This window comes from Eurosta solidaginis, chromosome 3 (genome assembly GCF_040869045.1).
Source record: "Eurosta solidaginis isolate ZX-2024a chromosome 3, ASM4086904v1, whole genome shotgun sequence".
NCBI lineage: Eukaryota > Metazoa > Arthropoda > Insecta > Diptera > Tephritidae > Eurosta > Eurosta solidaginis.
In genome coordinates, this window is record NC_090321.1 from 111,601,738 (window position 1) to 111,621,358 (window position 19,621).

General features: G+C 36.8%; 1 long non-coding RNA gene across 1 annotated transcript; it reads right to left on the bottom strand.

Annotated features, from left to right (window-relative positions):
• Window positions 1-18,064: 18,064 nt before the first annotated feature.
• LOC137246590 (uncharacterized) lies at window positions 18,065-18,918 on the bottom strand. The gene is made up of 3 exons (XR_010951582.1): window positions 18,791-18,918; window positions 18,191-18,380; window positions 18,065-18,118 (listed from the first exon to the last, which is right to left on the bottom strand). It is a non-coding gene; the product is annotated as an uncharacterized lncRNA (long non-coding RNA).
• Window positions 18,919-19,621: the final 703 nt, after the last annotated feature.

Here is a 19,621-nt window from a genome sequence, read left to right on the forward strand (position 1 = left end):
AAAAAAAATTTCGTTTCAATGGTACGCGTTCCCACGGCAATGCGGTACGTAGCACACAATGCAGAAGCTGCGTTTTACTATATCAGTGCCTCAGCCTCTACTTTTTTTTCTTTTTGGTAGGCTTCTACGGAAATGTTTTTTTTTTTATTATTTCTAATGGAATCTTTCTTTGGTTTTTTTACATGTTACATAACGATTCCACTTAGGGGTATTATTAGCAACTTATTGCATTATTCACAAGTTACTCGGAATATTTCGAATTTCCCGGTTGACCACGCACTTGAGCTACACTTTTCTTCATGACTTTTCGTCATGCCGTTAGGAAGCCAAAATTTCCAGTCCTTACTGCGACTGCGCCATGGAGAACCGCCGTTAAATGGCACGATTTAACTGTGGTTGCCATGGTGGAACCATACAAGGTGGTGGCCACGGCGACATGCCTACGCCATTATTAAAAGCTCCATGTACCTTGTTTTTGTGAACCGATGGACTAATGTCAAAATCATACCGCGCCAAAAGTTGATGTGTCAAATCCTATAAAAACTTGCGAGTCCGCTGCCACCTTGTATAGTTACGCCAAGGTGGTGGCCGTTAATGGGAATTTTCCCACACCATTGGAATCTTTGCCACCCACGCGAAGTTAAAGAAAATTTGTTTTGGCCACCCCAGGCAGACATGAGTGAGGGTTAAGGCTCCATTAATGATACTTAGCATAGACTTGACTTGGCTTACGAACTGTCACTTACAGTTCTGTTAAATTAACATTGCATGTTACTGATTACTCAAAACTTAACTTGACTTAGAAGTCTGTTGAATTTTGATTTTCTATGTAAGTTCTAAGTGACGTTTACATTTTGAGATGCCATTTGTTTGTTTCCATTTCATTTTGACATTTTGTCATACAAATTGGCATTTATTTAAAAGTAAATTTCAACGCTGATTATGATGCTAGGTTGTATGCGCCAAGTGGAGTATAATCGTGGCTAGGTTGCCAAGTTTACGCCAAGTCAAGTCAAGTCTATGCTAAGTATCAGTAATGGGAGCTTTAATCCTAACGTTTTCCCTATCACTAGCCAACTGGTATGTTCCAAGGGTGAATCTTCCAAGTGGACCATAACAATAGACTTGACTTGACTTGGCGTATACTTGGCAACTTAGCCACGATTATATTCCACTTAGCGCATACAATCTGGCATCATAATCAGCTTTGAAATTTATTTTTAAATAAATGCCAATTTGTATGACAAAATGTCAAAATGAAATGGAAAAAAACAGATGGCATCTCAAAATGTAAACGTTACTTAGAACTTACATAGCTAATCTAAATTCAACAGACTTCTAAGCAAAGTTAAGTGTTCCTATGTTTTGAGTAATCAGTAACATCCCTGCAAAAATCGTGTAACCAAAAACGCACACAGACACACGAATTTTTGACAGGGGTGACGATTTGGAATGAAAAATTCTCCAAATGAAATAGCATGTTGACAAATTTAGCTTTCCCACAATGTATCGTGCTCTCTCGCACCTATTATTTTTATAGGGATAGCAAAATACGTCATTTTTGCGTGCAAAAAAATCCGCCATTTCTAATTCAGCAGAGACAGCAAAACATTTGGTGGTCGAAAATTTTTTCAATTTTGAGAGTTTTAAATGGAATATCTCCGGAAAGATTTAAAATTAAGAGGGAGTTCTCCAGATCACATATATATATATTTTTAAGTGCGCAAACTTATAATTTAAAAGTTATTTGGTGTTAAAGTTTACAAATGTCTATACAAATTTTGTATGTGTATACGTATATACATATATGTGGCAGCACAGCTTTGTAATGTCATCAATAAAATATATGTAAATATATATATGTGCATGTTGCTACAAAAGCGCGATTGATTTAATAAAAACATTTATAATAAGTGAAAACAATGCAAAAATGAAATGTGAAATATACAAAAATGCAATTTAAGTTTATCTTTGCCAATTTATATAGATATGTATGTGGATTAAGGTTTTGAAAGATTTGTAAATTGTAATTTAAAGTGCTATAGAAATTTGCTAAATTTGCAAACTTTAACAACAAATAACTTTTAAATTATAAGTTTGCGCATTTTAAAATATATATATTTGTGATCGGGAGAACTCCCTCTTTCATTTGATACCAAGTTTTACCCCGAACTCGGGGGGTGCTATTCTAAAATTTTCCCGAATTCACAATTATATAGCACCATGCCGGGAATTATGATAAAAGGTGGTGTGTGGAGAAACACTGAGGTAAGCATTTGACGCGACTGGTTACTCTTGGCCGTTTATTAACTAAATTGATAACTTTCAGGATGAAATCCTCAAAGCAGCTGTAATGAAATATGGCAATAACCAGTGGTCACGTATTGCATCACTGCTGCACCGCAAATCTGCCAATCAATGTAAGGCACGCTGGTACGAATGGCTTGATCCTAGCATAAAGAAGACAGAATGGTCACAGGAGGAGGATGAAAAGTTTTTGCATTTTGTTGGTGGTGAACGTTTCAACATTTTCCAAGGTTTGGCATTAATTTCATTTTTATAGTTTATAATTATTTAAAGGTTGCGTTAATGCTAGAACAAGTACATTGATTTTACGTGGCAGTGTTGAACAATTTTTGGAAGAAACTGAGCTTCGTTACATGATGCTATAATGCTTGTGCGGCGTACAATTAAACATGATTCTGTTGTTGCTGGTAATTCAAAATACAAATTGAAAAAAAATCTTAGGGTCGTTTTGTTCAACAAATTTGAGTAGATAACTCAGCAGTTGTTTGCATCAGAGCGACAATTTTTGAGATAGTTATCAAAACTATTTAAAGGTTGTCAAACGATGTTTCTCGTTGTATATCCTTTAATTCTAGAGTTAAATTGATAAATAACGTGTACGAATTTGTTTAACGCATTTGTTTTGGTTACTGGACGTCTCCGTTCTCGTGTAGCCTACATATTGCGTTTTTTTTTAATTTGCATACCGGGCTAAAGGTTACCATGCTTAAAATACGCAAGTCGTTTTGTTCAACAAATTTGAATAGATAACTCAGCAGTTGTTTGCATCAGAGCGACAATTTTTGAGATAGTTATTAAAACTATTTAAAGGTTGTCAAACGATGTTTCTCGTTGTATATCATTTAATTCTAGAGCTAAATTGATAAATAACGTGTACGAATTTGTTTAAGGCATTTGTTTTGGTTACTCGACGGCTCCGTTCTCTGTAGCCTACATATTGCGTTTTTTTTAAATTTGCTTACCGGGCTAAAGGTTAGCATGCTTAAAATACGTAAGTCGTTTTGTTCAACAAATTTGAGTAGATAACTCAGCAGTTGTTTGCATCAGATCGACAATTTTTGAGATAGTTATTAAAACTATTTAAAGGTTGTCAAACGATGTTTCTCGTTGTATATCCTTTAATTCTAGAGTTAAATTGATAAATAACGTGTACGAATTTGTTTAACGCATTTGTTTTGGTTACTCGACGTCTCCGTTCTCGTGCGGCCTACATATTGCGTTTTTTTTAATTTGCTTACCGGGCTAAAAGTTAGCATGCTTAAAATACGTAAGTCGTTTTGTTCAACAAATTTGAGTAGATAACTCAGCAGTTGTTTGCATCAGAGCGACAATTTTTGAGATAGTTATTAAAACTGTTTAAAGGTTGTCAAACGTTGTTTCTCGTTGTATATCCTTTAATTCTGGAGTTAAATTGATAAATACCGTGTACGAATTTGTTTAACCCATTTGTTTTGGTTACTCGACGGCTCCTTTCTCGTGTAGCCTACATATTGTGTTTTTTTTTTTAATTTGCTTACCGGGCTAAAAGTTAGCATGCTTAAAATACGTAAGTCGTTTTGTTCAACAAATTTGAGTAGATAACTCAGCAGTTGTTTGCATCAGAGCGACAATTTTTGAGATAGTTATTAATACTATTTAAAGGTTGTCAAACGATGTTTCTCGTTGTATATCCTTTAATTCTAGAGTTAAATTGATAAATAACGTGTACGAATTTGTTTAACGCATTTGTTTTGGTTACTGGACGTCTCCGTTCTCGTGTAGCCTACATATTGCGTTTTTTTTAATTTGCATACCGGGCTAAAGGTTAGCATGCTTAAAATACGTAAGTCGTTTTGTTCAACAAATTTGAGTAGATAACTCAGCAGTTGTTTGCATCAGAGCGACAATTTTTGAGATAGTCATTAAAACTATTTAAAGGTTGTCAAACGATGTTTCTCTTTGTATATCCTTTAATTCTAGGGTTAAATTGATAAATAACGTGTACGAATTTGTTTAAGGCATTTGTTTTGGTTACTCGACGACTCCGTTCTCTGTAGCCTACATATTGCGTTTTTTTTTAATTTGCTTACCGGGCTAAAGGTTAGCATGCTTAAAATACGTAAGTCGTTTTGTTCAACAAATTTGAGTAGATAACTCGGCAGTTGTTTGCATCAGAGCGACAATTTTTGAGATAGTTATTAAAACTATTTAAAGGTTGTCAAACGTTGTTTCTCGTTGTATATCCTTTAATTCTAGAGTTAAATTGATAAATAACGTGTACGAATTTGTTTAACCCATTTGTTTTGGTTACTCGACGGCTCCGTTCTCGTATAGCCTACATATTGCGTTTTTTTAATTTGCATACCGGGCTAAAGGTTAGCATGCTTAAAATACGTAAGTCGTTTTGTTCAACAAATTTGAGTAGATAACTCAGCAGTTGTTTGCATCAGAGCGACAATTTTTGAGATAGTTATTAAAACTGTTTAAAGGTTGTCAAACGTTGTTTCTCGTTGTATATCCTTTAATTCTAGTGTTAAATTGATAAATACCGTGTACGAATTTGTTTAACCCATTTGTTTTGGTTACTCGACGGCTCCGTTCTATGTAGCCTACATATTGCGTTTTTTTTAATTTGCTTACCGGGCTAAAGGTTAGCATGCTTAAAATACGTAAGTCGTTTTGTTCAACAAATTTGAGTAGATAACTCAGCAGTTGGCCCCATCAGAGCGACAATTTTTGAGATAGTTATTAAAACTGTTTAAAGGTTGTCAAACGATGTTTCTCGTTGTATATCCTTTAATTCTAGAGTTAAATTGATAAATACCGTGTACGAATTTGTTTAACCCATTTGTTTTGGTTACTCGACGGCTCCGTTCTCGTGTAGCCTACATATTGCGTTTTTTTTTTTAATTTGCTTACCGGGCTAAAGGTTAGCATGCTTAAAATACGTAAGTCGTTTTGTTCAACAAATTTGAGTAGATAACTCGGCAGTTGTTTGCATCAGAGCGCCAAATTTTGCGATAGTTATTAAAACTGTTTAAAGGTTGTCAAACGTTGTTTCTCGTTGTATATCCTTTAATTCTAGAGTTAAATTGATAAATAACGTGTACGAATTTGTTTAACGCATTTGTTTTGGTTACTCGACGGCTCCGTTCTCGTGTAGCCTACATATTGCGTTTTGTTTTTTAATTTGCTTACCGGGCTAAAGGTTAGCATGCTTAAAATACGTAAGTCGTTTTGTTCAAAAAATTTGAGTAGATAACTCAGCAGTTGTTTGCATCAGAGCGACAATTTTTGAGATAGTTATTAAAACTATTTAAAGGTTGTCAAACGATGTTTCTCGTTGTATATCCTTTAATTCTAGAGTTAAATTGATAAATAACGTGTACGAATTTGTTTAACCCATTTGTTTTGGTTACTCGACGGCTCCGATCTCGTGTAGCCTACATATTGCTTTTTTTTTTAATTTGCTTACCGGGCTAAAGGTTAGCATGCTTAAAATACGTAAGTCGTTTTGTTCAACAAATTTGAGTAGATAACTCGGCAGTTGTTTGCATCAGAGCGACAATTTTTGAGATAGTTATTAAAACTGCTTAAAGGTTGTCAAACGTTGTTTCTCGTTGTATATCCTTTAATTCTAGAGTAAAATGGATAAATAACGTGTACGAATTTGTTTAACGCATTTGTTTTGGTTACTCGATGGTTCCGTTCTCGTGTAGACTACATATTGCGTTTTGTTTTTTAATTTGCTTACCGGGCTAAGGGTTAGCATGCTTAAAATACGTAAGTCGTTTTGTTCAACAAATTTGAGTAGATAACTCAGCAGTTGTTTGCATCAGAGCGACAATTTTTGAGATAGTTATTAAAACTATTTAAAGGTTGTCAAACGATGTTTCTCGTTGTATATCCTTTAATTCTAGAGTTAAATTGATAAATAACGTGTACGAATTTGTTTAACCCATTTGTTTTGGTTACTCGACGGCTCCTTTCTCGTGTAGCCTACATATTGCGTTTTTTTTTTAATTTGCTTACCGGGCTAAAAGTTAGCATGCTTAAAATACGTAAGTCGTTTTGTTCAACAAATTTGAGTAGATAACTCAGCAGTTGTTTGCATCAGAGCGACAATTTTTGAGATAGTTATTAAAACTATTTAAAGGTTGTCAAACGTTGTTTCTCGTTGTATATCCTTTAATTCTAGAGTTAAATTGATAAATAACGTGTACGAATTTGTTTAACGCATTTGTTTTGGTTACTCGACGTCTCCGTTTATATGCAGCCCCATTTCGTGTTATCAAAGTCGATTTGCAGGTGATGTTGAGCCTTTGAACTTGACCCTTTCCCATAATATGCGTGGTAGGGCCTTATATGTGATACTAAAAAGGCCGAGGGACAGTTGTCGCAGTTTTCTTGTAGTTTGAGCAAATGTACGTTCTTCTTACAGCCACAGCTGGAATATTGCTATGCCCACATCGTCAAATCGAATTACCTAGAATGAAAAAGAAACGAATATCAGTAAGGATAGATAATAAGTTTTTAATATAACCGGAAGTGCTTAATAAATACAAGATACTCAAGGGGATTTCAGATAACCAGAATCAGGACCTGTAAAATAAATTCAAGTGAACCTCCACCATGCCAAGGCATCTTCCGGTACGGGGGTACCCGAAGATTATAACAAGGGATAATTGATAGATGTTGCGGTAATAGATATTAAATTAGGCGTGCTACAAAAACAAAAACGAATAAATGCAGATGACTGTTTAATCCATTATGCGAAGTTCTTTGAATGGATGTGCAAATTGAAACGGGCAAAGTACTGCTAAAACTGCTTTCACCGAGTAACCCGGCAACGAATTGATATGACTACGTCTTTCCTTCTTTAGCAGCAGTGCCGAGCACCAATTCCCTTTTGGACAGGAAAGTAAACGTTTGGTTGTCTGCAAGTTTATCATATGCCAGTACAGAACATACTCGTTTGCTGGATCTGAGCAGTACATCTAATTTTCCGATTTTCTGGGCTCAGCGAGGGTATCCTCCTGAATGGTGCATGTGCACCCTGCTGCCTTGCCTGGCCGCTCACCCAACAACATCAGACACGACGGAACTTGCCTTGCGACACCCAAAGTGCACTCACGCTTCTCATGGCTACAGCGGGTTAGTGGGCTTAGAGTATACCCGTGGTAGCTATGCCTGTTGTAAGAGGCGACTAAAATACCAAATTGATTCAAGGGGTTTTGTAGCGCAATCCTTTCAATGGGTCGCCAGCGCAATATATAGCATATCCAACCCAATTGTCAACGTCACCTACCCGTGGCGAATCCTGTTTCTTTAACAGCCGAGGCTCTGGCGACCACATGTTCCTTATGGATCTACATTTGAAGACGCTTAGTTAGCTGACATCGCTTACTTAACCAGGAGATTCTAAAGTAAAAACCAAAACACAAAATATAGGTTAGGTTGAAGTGGCCGGTTCATGAGGATCTCACATAGACTGAATGAGTCCGTAGTGTTACCAGAAGTTTGTTTTAACGACCAAGCTGAAAACCCTATCAAGAACCAGGACCTATGTTATAAAAAAACTCCGTCCTCTTGACAAATACTAGAAGCTTCCTAGGACTTAAGCCACTTGCTGCTTCTAGATCTGACAGCTTTATCACTCCTAATAGCTGGAGCCTTATCCTGGCAAGCGCAGGGCACGATATTTCTCAGGGGGCCCGGTATTTCTCGGGGGGCCCGCGATTTAGAGGTACTAAGACATTTTTTTTAATTCAGGAGAGTCTTTAGTTGTTCCATTTGGAAATTTTAAGCCTAATTTCAAAAGCAACGAATATTGATAATGATTTTTTACTTGGTCCCTCGAACAGTAAGGAGACAATAAAAACATCAAACAAAAATATATGTTTACATGAATCCGAAATCGTAAAGTTTTCGTGGTAACACTGATGAAGGTTCGTCTTCAAAAAGCCTTCCAACAATACCACCAACACTGTATCAAAGTCTAGATTATTTAAACGACTTCGATATCGGTACCGTGAATAATGAGTTTTTGCGATCTGAAGAAGTTAACAAAATAATTCGTCGAGGTCATCAAAAGTGCCCTGTTATTTTTCCACGTGACTGTCATGACGAGGCATTTCCTACCTCGTTGTTAAACAGAATCTTGCCAAATGGAGAGAAAGTGGAGCGCCACTGGTTGGTGTGGAGTGCCAGTAGCAATGCGTTTTATTGCCTACCATGTCGTCTGTTAAGCACCAATACTTTAAATCGACCTAAAATTTGTTGTCCTGGCGAATATTCGAAATTCCGTATGGAAGAAGCTATACGCTAAACTGCCATCACACGAAAATACTGAAGATCACATTAAATGTTATATTCAATGGCGATCTTTACAAAACCTAATTCGAAAGGAGGCTACAATTGATACACTTATCAATGAACAGCTAATCACTGAAACTCAAAAGTGGAAAGAAATTTTATATGGAATTTTGGACACTATTTTTTTTCAAAAAGCGAAAGGATGGACATTTTTTGGGCATCTAAGATCTCATAAGCCAGTATGATCCGATACTTAGAGATCATTTGGAGAAAGTTAGGATTTCACAATAGCAGCACAAACGTTTACAAGTTCACTATCTTTCCCCAGACATTCAGAACGAGTTTATAGAAATTTGTGCAAAGCATGTGAGGGAAACTATATTAGATCAAGGCAAGAAATCTAAGTATTTTGCTATTATCGTTGATGCTATGCTTGATGCTAGTCACGTTGACTACGTTCATTTTGCGCTCACTCCATTTCAATTCGAAAGCAACAAATTTACAATTCCAGAACAGATTTTGGCTTTCGTGAATTGTAACCAAAAAACTGCTCAGAAAATCCCTGATCTAATTTGCCATACATGATTGAAGATTGTCGTGCACAAGGGTACGATAACGGCGCCAATATGAAAGATGCTTACAACGGAGCACTACGTCACATTCTCCACAAAAACTCGAATGCTGATTACTCGTCTTGTGCAACCCGCAGCTGTGATAGCGTTTTCTTTTCTGGATAAAGTGTTACGCAAGCGTTGTTGTTCTATTCTAAAAAACAGGCAACGCCTTTACGGGGTATTTCGTTCTTTTGTGAAAATTCTTGCCTGCTCGCAACGCAAAAACGTTACTTTTTTACCCTGTATAAAATGGCGGTGTGGCAGTGCAACTTTGTGAAACTCTCAATTCGCTCTTAAGTTCCACATATACTCTGTTAATATGAGTGAATTTGGTGAGTTGAAATGTTCTTTGTATGCACTATAAATGTTGACCATTTTCTGGGGTAGGAGTAACTCTATTGTTGTTGTTGTTGTTGTAGCGATAAGGTTGCTCCCCGAAGGCTTTGAGGAGTATTATCGATGTGATGGTCCTTTGCCGGATACAGATCCGGTACGCTCCGGTACCACAGCACCATTAAGGTGCTAGCCCGACCATCTCGGGAACGATTTATGTGACCACATTAAACCTTCAGGCCATCCCCTCCCTCCCCATCCCAAGTTCCATGAGGAGCTTGGGGTCGCCAGAGCCGCGTCTGTTAGTGAAACAGGATTCGCCGCGGATAGGTGAGGTTGACAATTAGGTTTGGGGAAGCTATATATTGCGCTGGCAACCTGCAGGGTTGCGCTACACAGCCCCTGGAATCTGATATTTTAGTCCCCGCTAACGCATACGACAGGCATACCTACAGCGGGTATATTCTGACCCCCTAACCCGATGGGGTAGAGTATTACCATTTACTTAGGCAACAATTTATTTCAGAAAAAAACGCTATCAATTTATGTGGTGTTGATGCTGCAGAATGTTGTACGGCTGCAATTATTTTCTTCGGCAGCACTCCACAACGATGTGACATCCTCAAAAAAAATGTACCTAGCTTTCTTCATAGTCTTTCAGCCAATAGCCAAATTTGACTGCGCAAGCATACGGCGATGTATCTTGCTGTCCTCAATTTGGTTCAAACCCCTACCATTAATGAAAGAAGCGTGGTCCTCCAAGCGAGAGACGCCACCACAGATGTTGAGGTCCGACATCTAGATGCCTTATTAGCTGATTTGAAGTTGATCAGGAACCAATGGGAAACAATTTTAAACAAATGCAAAACAGTTGCTATTCAATTGAACATCTCGCCAAAGTTTCCGGACATTCGAAAGAGAAAACCCAAAAGGCGTTCTGAAGATAATTTAAATGAGATGATTACGGATGATTCAGAGTCTGATTTCAAAAACAATACATTCTTGGTGATCGTTGATTCGGTAATCACTGGCATTACTGAACGATTTGCAGCTATGAGAAATTTGAACGAAAAGTTTTCCTTTTTGTGGCAATTTAAGACATGGATGAAACTACGGTTCGGGCGAGCGCAGCAAAATTTGTCGAAAAATACAAGTAGGATATTTCTCAAAGCTTAGAATGTGAAATAGTTCACTTGAAACATATTTACGAAGCAAATTTTGATAAAGGTCTGTCACCATTGGTATTGCTAAATACCGTCTATTTTCAAAATATGTATACAATTTTAGTGCAGAACGTTCCTTCAGCGTCCTTTCAAGAATGAAATACTTTCATAGATCGTGTTCATCTAAAGAGCGAGTTTTAGGACTTGCCACGCTTTGTGTTGCATCCGTTTTGGCAAGACAGTTAAATTTTGATATTATTATAAAAAATTTTGCAGCGAAAAAAGCAAGTAAAGCCACTCTTTGATATCCGAACATTCTATATTGAATAATTAAAATTTATAATCATCATTAAATTTATCAGAAATGTATGGAAATGTTACCAAATAACTAGAAAAGATTATTTGAAATAATATGTGGCTGTTAAAAGAGAATTTTATTTCTACGTTACAATAAAATAACACAAATAGTAAATATTCTATGTTAATTTTATTGTCAGCTCTTAGCCAAAAATCATTTAGTTGATGTGGCAAACATTTTTTTGATGTAATCCATCAATAATGATTTATGAATGAAACGTCATTAATTCACGTTAATCAAATGTATTAGTGGATTTTTTATAGGGGGCCCGTAAATTTTTTTAATCCCGGGCCCGGATTTTCTCTCTACGGCCCTGGTTCGAAGACGCCAGAGGGGATTGAAGCCAGAGTCTCCGGACCCAGAGCCAAAATATCAGTACCTCTAAAAGCACATACTAGCAGCTTTCAAGCGGAAGTATTCGCCATATGTTGGTGCGCTAAGCTGAACCTTCAGCGCTGATACTCCAATGAAACAATTGCCATACTCAGTCAGACAGTCAGGCCCCACTAAAGGCAATTGTGGCGTTCGAAATAAAGTCAGCACTGGTCCTTGGGTGCACAACGTAGTACTGTTGCACTGGGTACCAGGCCACAGGGGAGCACAGGGTAATGAGCAGGCGGACTCTAGTGTTTAGTTTGTTGCGTTCCTCCCACAAATTATCATCCTCCCAGCAGATCCATGCAGCGGGTCTGTGCCATACTCTCCTCCTCCGGGAAGGTATCGAACCCAATCCGTGTCCTTCTCCTGACCACGGTTATTTTAATTTATTTATTTATTTATTTATTTACGATCTTGAAGATCTATATAATTTAATAAGGTACAAAGTATTTTTAATGTTTACATATTTGTTTCAATTCATTGAATTTCTTTGACTTCAACTATATAATAATCTATAAAATTATTTACTAAATAAATTTAACTACTTTACAGGTAGCGCTTTACAGTAGCTGTATTATAACTTTCTGAATTTTTTGGTATTATTACAGTTTTTAATATAAATTGGCAGATCATTATATTCTCTAATTCCTTCGTAGTATATACTTTTTTTATCGAATTCAGATCTCACTACCGGCAAGTAAAAGTTGTTATTGTGTCTTGTTTGATAGCTATGGACCTCTCTGTTTAGTCTGACACGTTCACTTAGGTAATTCGGCAAGTTTCCCAACTTTATGTTGTGTATAAACTTCAATGTGTAGTAAGTGATGTTCTGTTTTACACTAAGCCAGTTTAAGCTGTCTAGTAAATCCTTAATTGGGGTATCATACCGTTTTCTTAATATGAAACGCATAACTTTGTTTTGTTTAATTTGTAGCCTGGATTTTTGCGAATCAGCTAATGCGAATAGGATTGTAGGACAGTAAATAAAATGCGGCTCGATAATGGATCTATAGACCATTATTTTGTATTGCATACTAATATGCCTGCATGAACGAAACATGAACCCTATTTTTTTGGAAATTTTCCCTTCGATGTATTGAAGATGTTCATCAAATTTTAATTTGTCATCTATAATTATTCCCAGGTATTTTATTCGGGTTACTCTTTCTATAGGGGTATTTGCTATTTTTAGCGATACATCATCTTGAGTCACTCTAGACCCCATTATCATCCATTTTGTCTTTTCTATGTTTATTTTAAGCATATTTTGGCACAACCACTTATATATTGCCTGTAGGTCCGATTGTATTTTTGAGGCTGCCTCATCAATTGTGTTACCGCTTATAGTCAAAAGTGCATCATCAGCGAATAATCTTATTTTGCAGTATTTGATACAGTTTTTAATATCATTTATGTAAATTATAAAAAGAATTGCTGCAAGCACCGATCCCTGTGGCAATCCTATTTCAATGTCCACTTCGGGGGAAATCTTATTTCTTATTACAGTTTTCTGTTTTCTTCCACTAAGGTAACTTTTGAACCAGTTAAGCGCTATGTTTCTTATGCCAATTTTATACAGTTTTCTTATAAGAATATCTCTGTCTACTGTTTCGAAAGCTCTTTTTAGGTCGAGGAAAACTGAAATTGTAAATTGTTTCTTCGTTCTACTTTCTTTCCATTCTGCAATTACCAGGTTAAGTGTAGTTTCACACGAGTGTTTTGATCTAAACCCCGACTGCTCCTTTATAATAATTTCGTTTTTATTTAAGTAATCCAGCAATTGGTTCTTAACTACAGTTTCTATTATTTTCTCATCGCTAGGTAAGGTATTTATGGGTCGTATCTCCTCTGGTTTAATTGTTCCCTTTACTTTTTCCACAGGTACAATTACTGAGGTCTTCCAGCAGTCTGGAAATACACCAAATTGGAAACTTTCATTAATTACACATGTGTAGGTATATCCTAAGTACTCCATGCTGTCTTTTAATACACCTTCCGTTACTAATTTTTTTCCTCCGTACTTGTTTTTTAATTTCGTTGTAACTCTCATAATTTCTTCAACATCTATTTCCTTCAATTTAAACACGCTTCTGCTTATCTCCATTTGATTTCCACCTGCTTCGAAGATTTCAATGCTATCTCTGATTCCGATTACGCTCTCATTAAAGTAACGGTTTAATTCAGTTGCTATTTCATAATCATCTTCAATAAGAGCACCATTTATAGAAATTTTTTGAATTTGTGCTACCTCACTACTCAAATTTATGGCGTCTTTTAGACATTTCCACATTAACTTTTGGTTATTAGTATTTCTTGAGATTTTGTTTTCCATAAATGTTTTCTTTTTTATTTTAACTGCTTTTTTGTAATATCGTTTTATTGTAATATAGTTATCCCAAATATTGGTTCTCTCTGCTATTTTAAATTGTTCATACTTCAGCTTATTCAACTCTGTTAGTTCATGGTCGTACCATTTATTAATCAATTTAACTTGAACTCGCTTTTTATATGTTAAAGTGGCCATTACGTCAATAAGGATGTTGTTTATTCTTTGGACCTTTAGGCTCACTTCGCAGTTGTTTAGTTCAGCTAAGTTGTAAGTTCTAAGGAGATTTACTAAGTGGTCTTTTGCATAGTTATTCCAACACCCGCGGTTTTCAAAGATTCTCATTTGGTACTTCTTTTGAATTGGTAGTTTGAATGAAATAGTTTCATGATCCGATATTTTATGCGAATCCAAATTCGATACTTCAACTTCAGTTTTGTTACTAAAGAGTAGATCTATTCTCGTTTGCGTTGTTTCTGTTATTCTTGTATTAAAATTAATTAATTGATACATTGCTAGTGATTCGAATGTCCTAATTAGCTGTCTCGAGTATGTTGTGTGTGTATTGACATTTATATTAAAGTCGCCAATAACGATATTGTTGCCGCTTTCAGAAAAGCAATCTTCCATCATCTCATTAATATGTCTTATGAATTCGGCATCACTGGTGTTTGGTGAGTGATATAACGCACAAACCCTCCACTTAGTTATACATCGTATTGTTTCAAACACAATACACCATATATTATTACCTATGCTCCTATTGAATATAACTTTGAAATCAATTTTCTTATGAATATAGGTTAAGACACCACCGGTGTGACGACTATGCGAGTCGCATCTAATATGATTGAACCCAGCAATCTCCAGTTCCGAGTCATATACATCCTCCGTAGTATGTGCTTCTGCACAAAGTACAATATCTGGATTTTCTTCCTCGATCATTATTTCAACTTCATTTTTGTTAGCTGTGATACTATTTCTGTTAAGATATATACATTTTAGTTTATTTTTGGGTTTCTTGAATTTGTCATTATATATTTTTTGTGAGCTTTCTGCATCTTCATTTAGTTGCTAATATCCTAATTTTTGTTTTTTTATCTCTAGTTTATTATTGTAGCAGTGACAGTTCCTGTCAAATGTATCATGATTTATGTCTAAAGCTAGGTTTAAGTTTGTGTTCGCTTTTATGCAATTTAGACACTTGTTAATTGGATTTTCTTCACATGATTTATCGTTGTGTTTTCCGTGGCATTTGTGGCAAGCTTCTTCGTTTTTACAGTCGGCTGATTTATGATTAAATCCTTTGCATTTGTAGCACATTAGTACACTAATAGCATCGAAGACTTTACATCTATCCCACCCGATATTTATTCGCTCTGCGGCAAGAACCTTTGTAAAATCCTCTTTATCTATTTCGATGATTGCAGTATACACCTTTATGTTGCCTCGATTTCTTTCAAACTGCTTCAATACTTTTAATGAGCCTTGGATCAGGTTAATATTTTGCTTCTTTATTGATTCTATTAAATCGCTGTTTTCGTATTTAAAATTCATTCCTGTAATTAAAAAGCTTGAGCGAATTGAATTTGGCACTTTTATTTCATATTCCTTGCCAATGTTTTTTTCAATGGCATCTTTGATTTTTTTGCGTTCATCATTATTTTGACTATGAATCACCATTACACCATTATTTTTTGATACAATTTTCGAAATATTCAAATCTTTGGGATCAACTTTGCTGTTCAGGTCTATTTTGGTTTTTTCAACCGCTTGCTTCACTTTGGGTTTCACAATTATTGCAACATCGTTTTTTAACTCTGGCAATGCCTTTTTCTTTATATTGTTTTTAATAGTTTCTGCATATGACATTTGTATTTCATTAGTGTTGTTGTTCAGATTTTTAATTTCACTATGCACCTTTTCGTTGTCTTTGCCGATTGTTTCAGTTTTGTTTTTTACTTCTTCAACCATTTCATATAAGTTTTTTACTTCTCCAATTTTTTTTTCAAATAATTTCTGAGATTTTTCCATCATTGCAACACGCTGTGTATACCGCGTTTCAACTGCTTCCAATAATGACTTTATCTCATTTTGACTTTTTTTCATAGTTTCTTCGAATTCGCTCTTGTATTCATTTAATATAGAGTTATTTTTTTTTACACTCATCTGCATATCTTGTAGCACCAGGTCGACGTTTTGTATGTATGTTATACATTCGTCACACATAAATCGTATCATGTTGTTTTTTTCACCAATAATTTTTGCGCTATATTTATCTACTCCTGAGCATTGTAGGCTTTCATGGTACACTTTCCCACACACTCCTTCACATGCTATTCCACTTTCCCCTCTTATTGTGGAATTGCATTTTGCACACACACCCATTATTGCCGTTTATTTATCCGTGTATATGAGACATGGTTTTGCTGCGTTTGCCGGAAAATAATCTTTTTAGGACGGTCATACTCTTGTCAGTGTGTCACGTGCAAGGGATGGTTGCATCGGACAGGTTGCTGTGGGCTTGATCCCAAAACCCGACGTCCTCGTAACTTTTACAAATCTTTTGTGGCTTCTTGTTGTTCACGCCCTCATTACATTATGAGAAAATACGGCACCTGAGAACACAGCCGCATGAAGCTGAAAAATACAAGCAGGTCCTGAGTGAACTCCACAAACAGGCGTCGGACCTCTATGCCAGGAATTGCTCGGTGAATCCTGTACTCAAAGAAAAAAAACTAGCAGAGTAGGAACGCACTCTCCCTAAGGAAACGGGAGTCACTCTAGCCCAACTTCGATCTGGATACTGCAACAGGTTAAACTCTTACCTATCCAGAATCAACCCCGACATACAAAACATATGTCCTGCTTATAATGTGTCCCCACATGACATCAACCATCTCTTTAGCTGTATTGTGGAATCAACGCCTCTAACACTCCTCTCATTATGGTCCACCCCTGTTGAAACTTTCTGTTTCCTTGGACTCCCGTTAGAGGACATTGATAACAATTTGTGATCTGTCGCACCTATTGGATGGGGCGAAGCACTGCTACAACAAGAGCAGGCGGACAACCCGGAAAGAGAGGCAGGAACTGCATGACCCATCGATCCCGAGCCGTTCCTGTCAGTTGGCTCACAGGGGCATTTATTAGGAGAAGGGGGGAAAAGAGAGAAGAACACTGGAGCAATACGCCAGCTTTGAGACAATCTAAGTTACTGTTAGGAAGTTATAGCACAAGTCGCTACAGGGCAATAATAGACCTATCGAAAGATAACCGAAGAATCCCAAGAGCTTTCTTACAGGACATTATAGACTGAGCAGCTGTATGCAGAAAGTGGGCATACTATCGAATAACACACGCCGATTTTGTGGTCGATCAGCAGACGGCGGACCATATCCTCCAAGAATACGAAGCAATCTCAAAACGTAGGGCTAAGTTTATGGGCTCACCATGGCCAGTGCATTCCCACATTTAATCCCTCAAGCCAAGAACTCTGCTAGGGTTCATCAAAGAAGTCGGCTACGATGAAGTGCTGTGAAGGAGATGTGCATATCACTGTGCAATCCTCAATAAATTATCTATCTACGTTCCGGTAACAAGCACCATTGAGGTACTAACCCGACCATCGCCGGACCTATTGATATGACTACATTGAACCTTCTAGGGATTGAATATTAATAATGACCGCAATGCGAAAGTCTGCTAAAATTTACCATTCTCCATGGAATGCTACATATATAACTTCCCACGTTTTGAATCAGTAATGAAAAGAGCAAAATTTACTAAAATTTTAACTGGTTGTAGGTAAGGTGTTAATGTCCTCTCTTAACGCAATGTAATGGCAACGGCGACGCAGCGAAAATAATAAAAATCCTATAAATCTACTGATCATAATTAATTAATCCCTCCCTTTCTATGCAGTTGTATGCATACATACATATGGGTTTTGTTCTCCAAACGCTATTTAAAGAAATCAATTGATATTTACATGAACTTCGAACTCTTTGGTATTTGCCTTCTTCAGTTGATTATCAACAAAAGCATGACAAATTATCACTAACAAATTCATACATGTTGTTTATATATTTAATATGGTAGGCAATTAACTTACCCTTTCTGGTGCGATGTACCTGGACAATCGAGCCTGACTAGACGAGATTTATTTTGCTTTAACATAGCGTGCTTAACACGAACCATATCATGTTAGGGCACAATTTCGATTATGCAACCAATCAAAGAAATGTCGTGCTAATAATACTGCTATGATAGTAGCAGCAGCTCCCGGTGTCGGCACATAAACAACAGTGGCATGCGGATCAGTTGCATTTTTTGCTTCGGCTACCTATTCAATTTTAATTCACATTACATTATCTACTATTGCAATTTTTAATCAATACAAATCAATATAAATTACCGAAGCAAATACTGGCAAACCAAGATGCGTAGTTCCACCCTTTTTTGGGAAAATACATCCAACCAATTTTGTACCGTATTCCAAAGCATGTTGGTTGTGGAAAGTACCTTGTTTACCGGTAAATCCTTGGCAAATGACACGTGAATCTGCATTTAATTGTAGGTTTCTTGTTGGTTTGGCATATCCTGAGCTGAATCGCACCCCGGCAGAGATGATATATATTAGAATAATATGGGATTCAAGGGGTTGTGTAGCGCAATATATAGCTTCTCCAACCCAATTGTCAACCTCACCTTCGAGCGGCGAATCCCGTTTCACTAACAGACGAGGCTCTGGCGACCCCAAGCTCCTCATGGAACTTGGGGGTGGGGAGGGAGGGATGGCCTGAAGGTTCAATGTGGCCATATAAATCGTTCCCGAGATGGTCGGGCCAGCACCTTAATGGTGCTGTGTTACCGGAGCGTATCGGATCTGTATCCGACAAAGGACCATCACATCGATAACACTCCCCAAAGCCTTCGGGGAGTAACCTAATCGCTACAACAACAACAACATTAGAATAATATAACATTTTTTTTTATTATTTAAAAATACACATACGTATGAATGAAAAGCAGAGAGTAAATAATGTTGCTTTGGTTGTAGCGATAAGGACCCTCCCCGGGAGCGATTTAGTATGACCACCTGAAACCTTCTAGGCCATCCCGTCGATTCTATACAACTTTCAGATTCTAAAAACGGATCTCGACCCGCGTCTTTTGATACCACCTTTGTTTAGGTTGTGAACTGTCTTGAAAACGTTACCTTTTTTAGTTTTGGAAATCGAATCTTCGAATTCCAATTGGTGGCAAGAGGACTTGGCTGCCTCTAGTTAATGCGCCAGGTTAATTTAGAAGTGCCTAAACAGCTAACACACGTCATTCCTAAAAGCCCGTAGCACAAGCACTTTTTTAGTTTTTTAGTTTAATTACCACAATTATAGTTTCTCATCGTTTTAAAATGTTTCCCGGAATAATTAATAAATTGTCGTATTAAGATGACGCTGTCATTTCGATGACAGCAAGAAACGGCGATGTGTTAGTGGAGAGCGAAAAAAGCTTTGAATGTGTGAGTGAACTGGTTACCACCGTCTTGTAGGGACGGAGGTAACCAGTTCACTCACACATTCAAAGCTTTTTTCGCTCTCCACTAACACATCAACTTTCATGCTGTCATCGAAATGACAGTTCATTAATTATTCCGGAAAACATTGAAACGCAAAAAAAATATATTTGTTTACAACGAAAAATATCTTGTGCTTTTAGTTGTGACATGTGACGGAAATTAAAAATTTTGTTGCAGAGAAAACCTTTTTGCGTTGGCGGCCTTCGCCCAAAATAACATTAAGTTAATTTTAGTTGTGACATGTGACGGAAATAATATTAATATTAA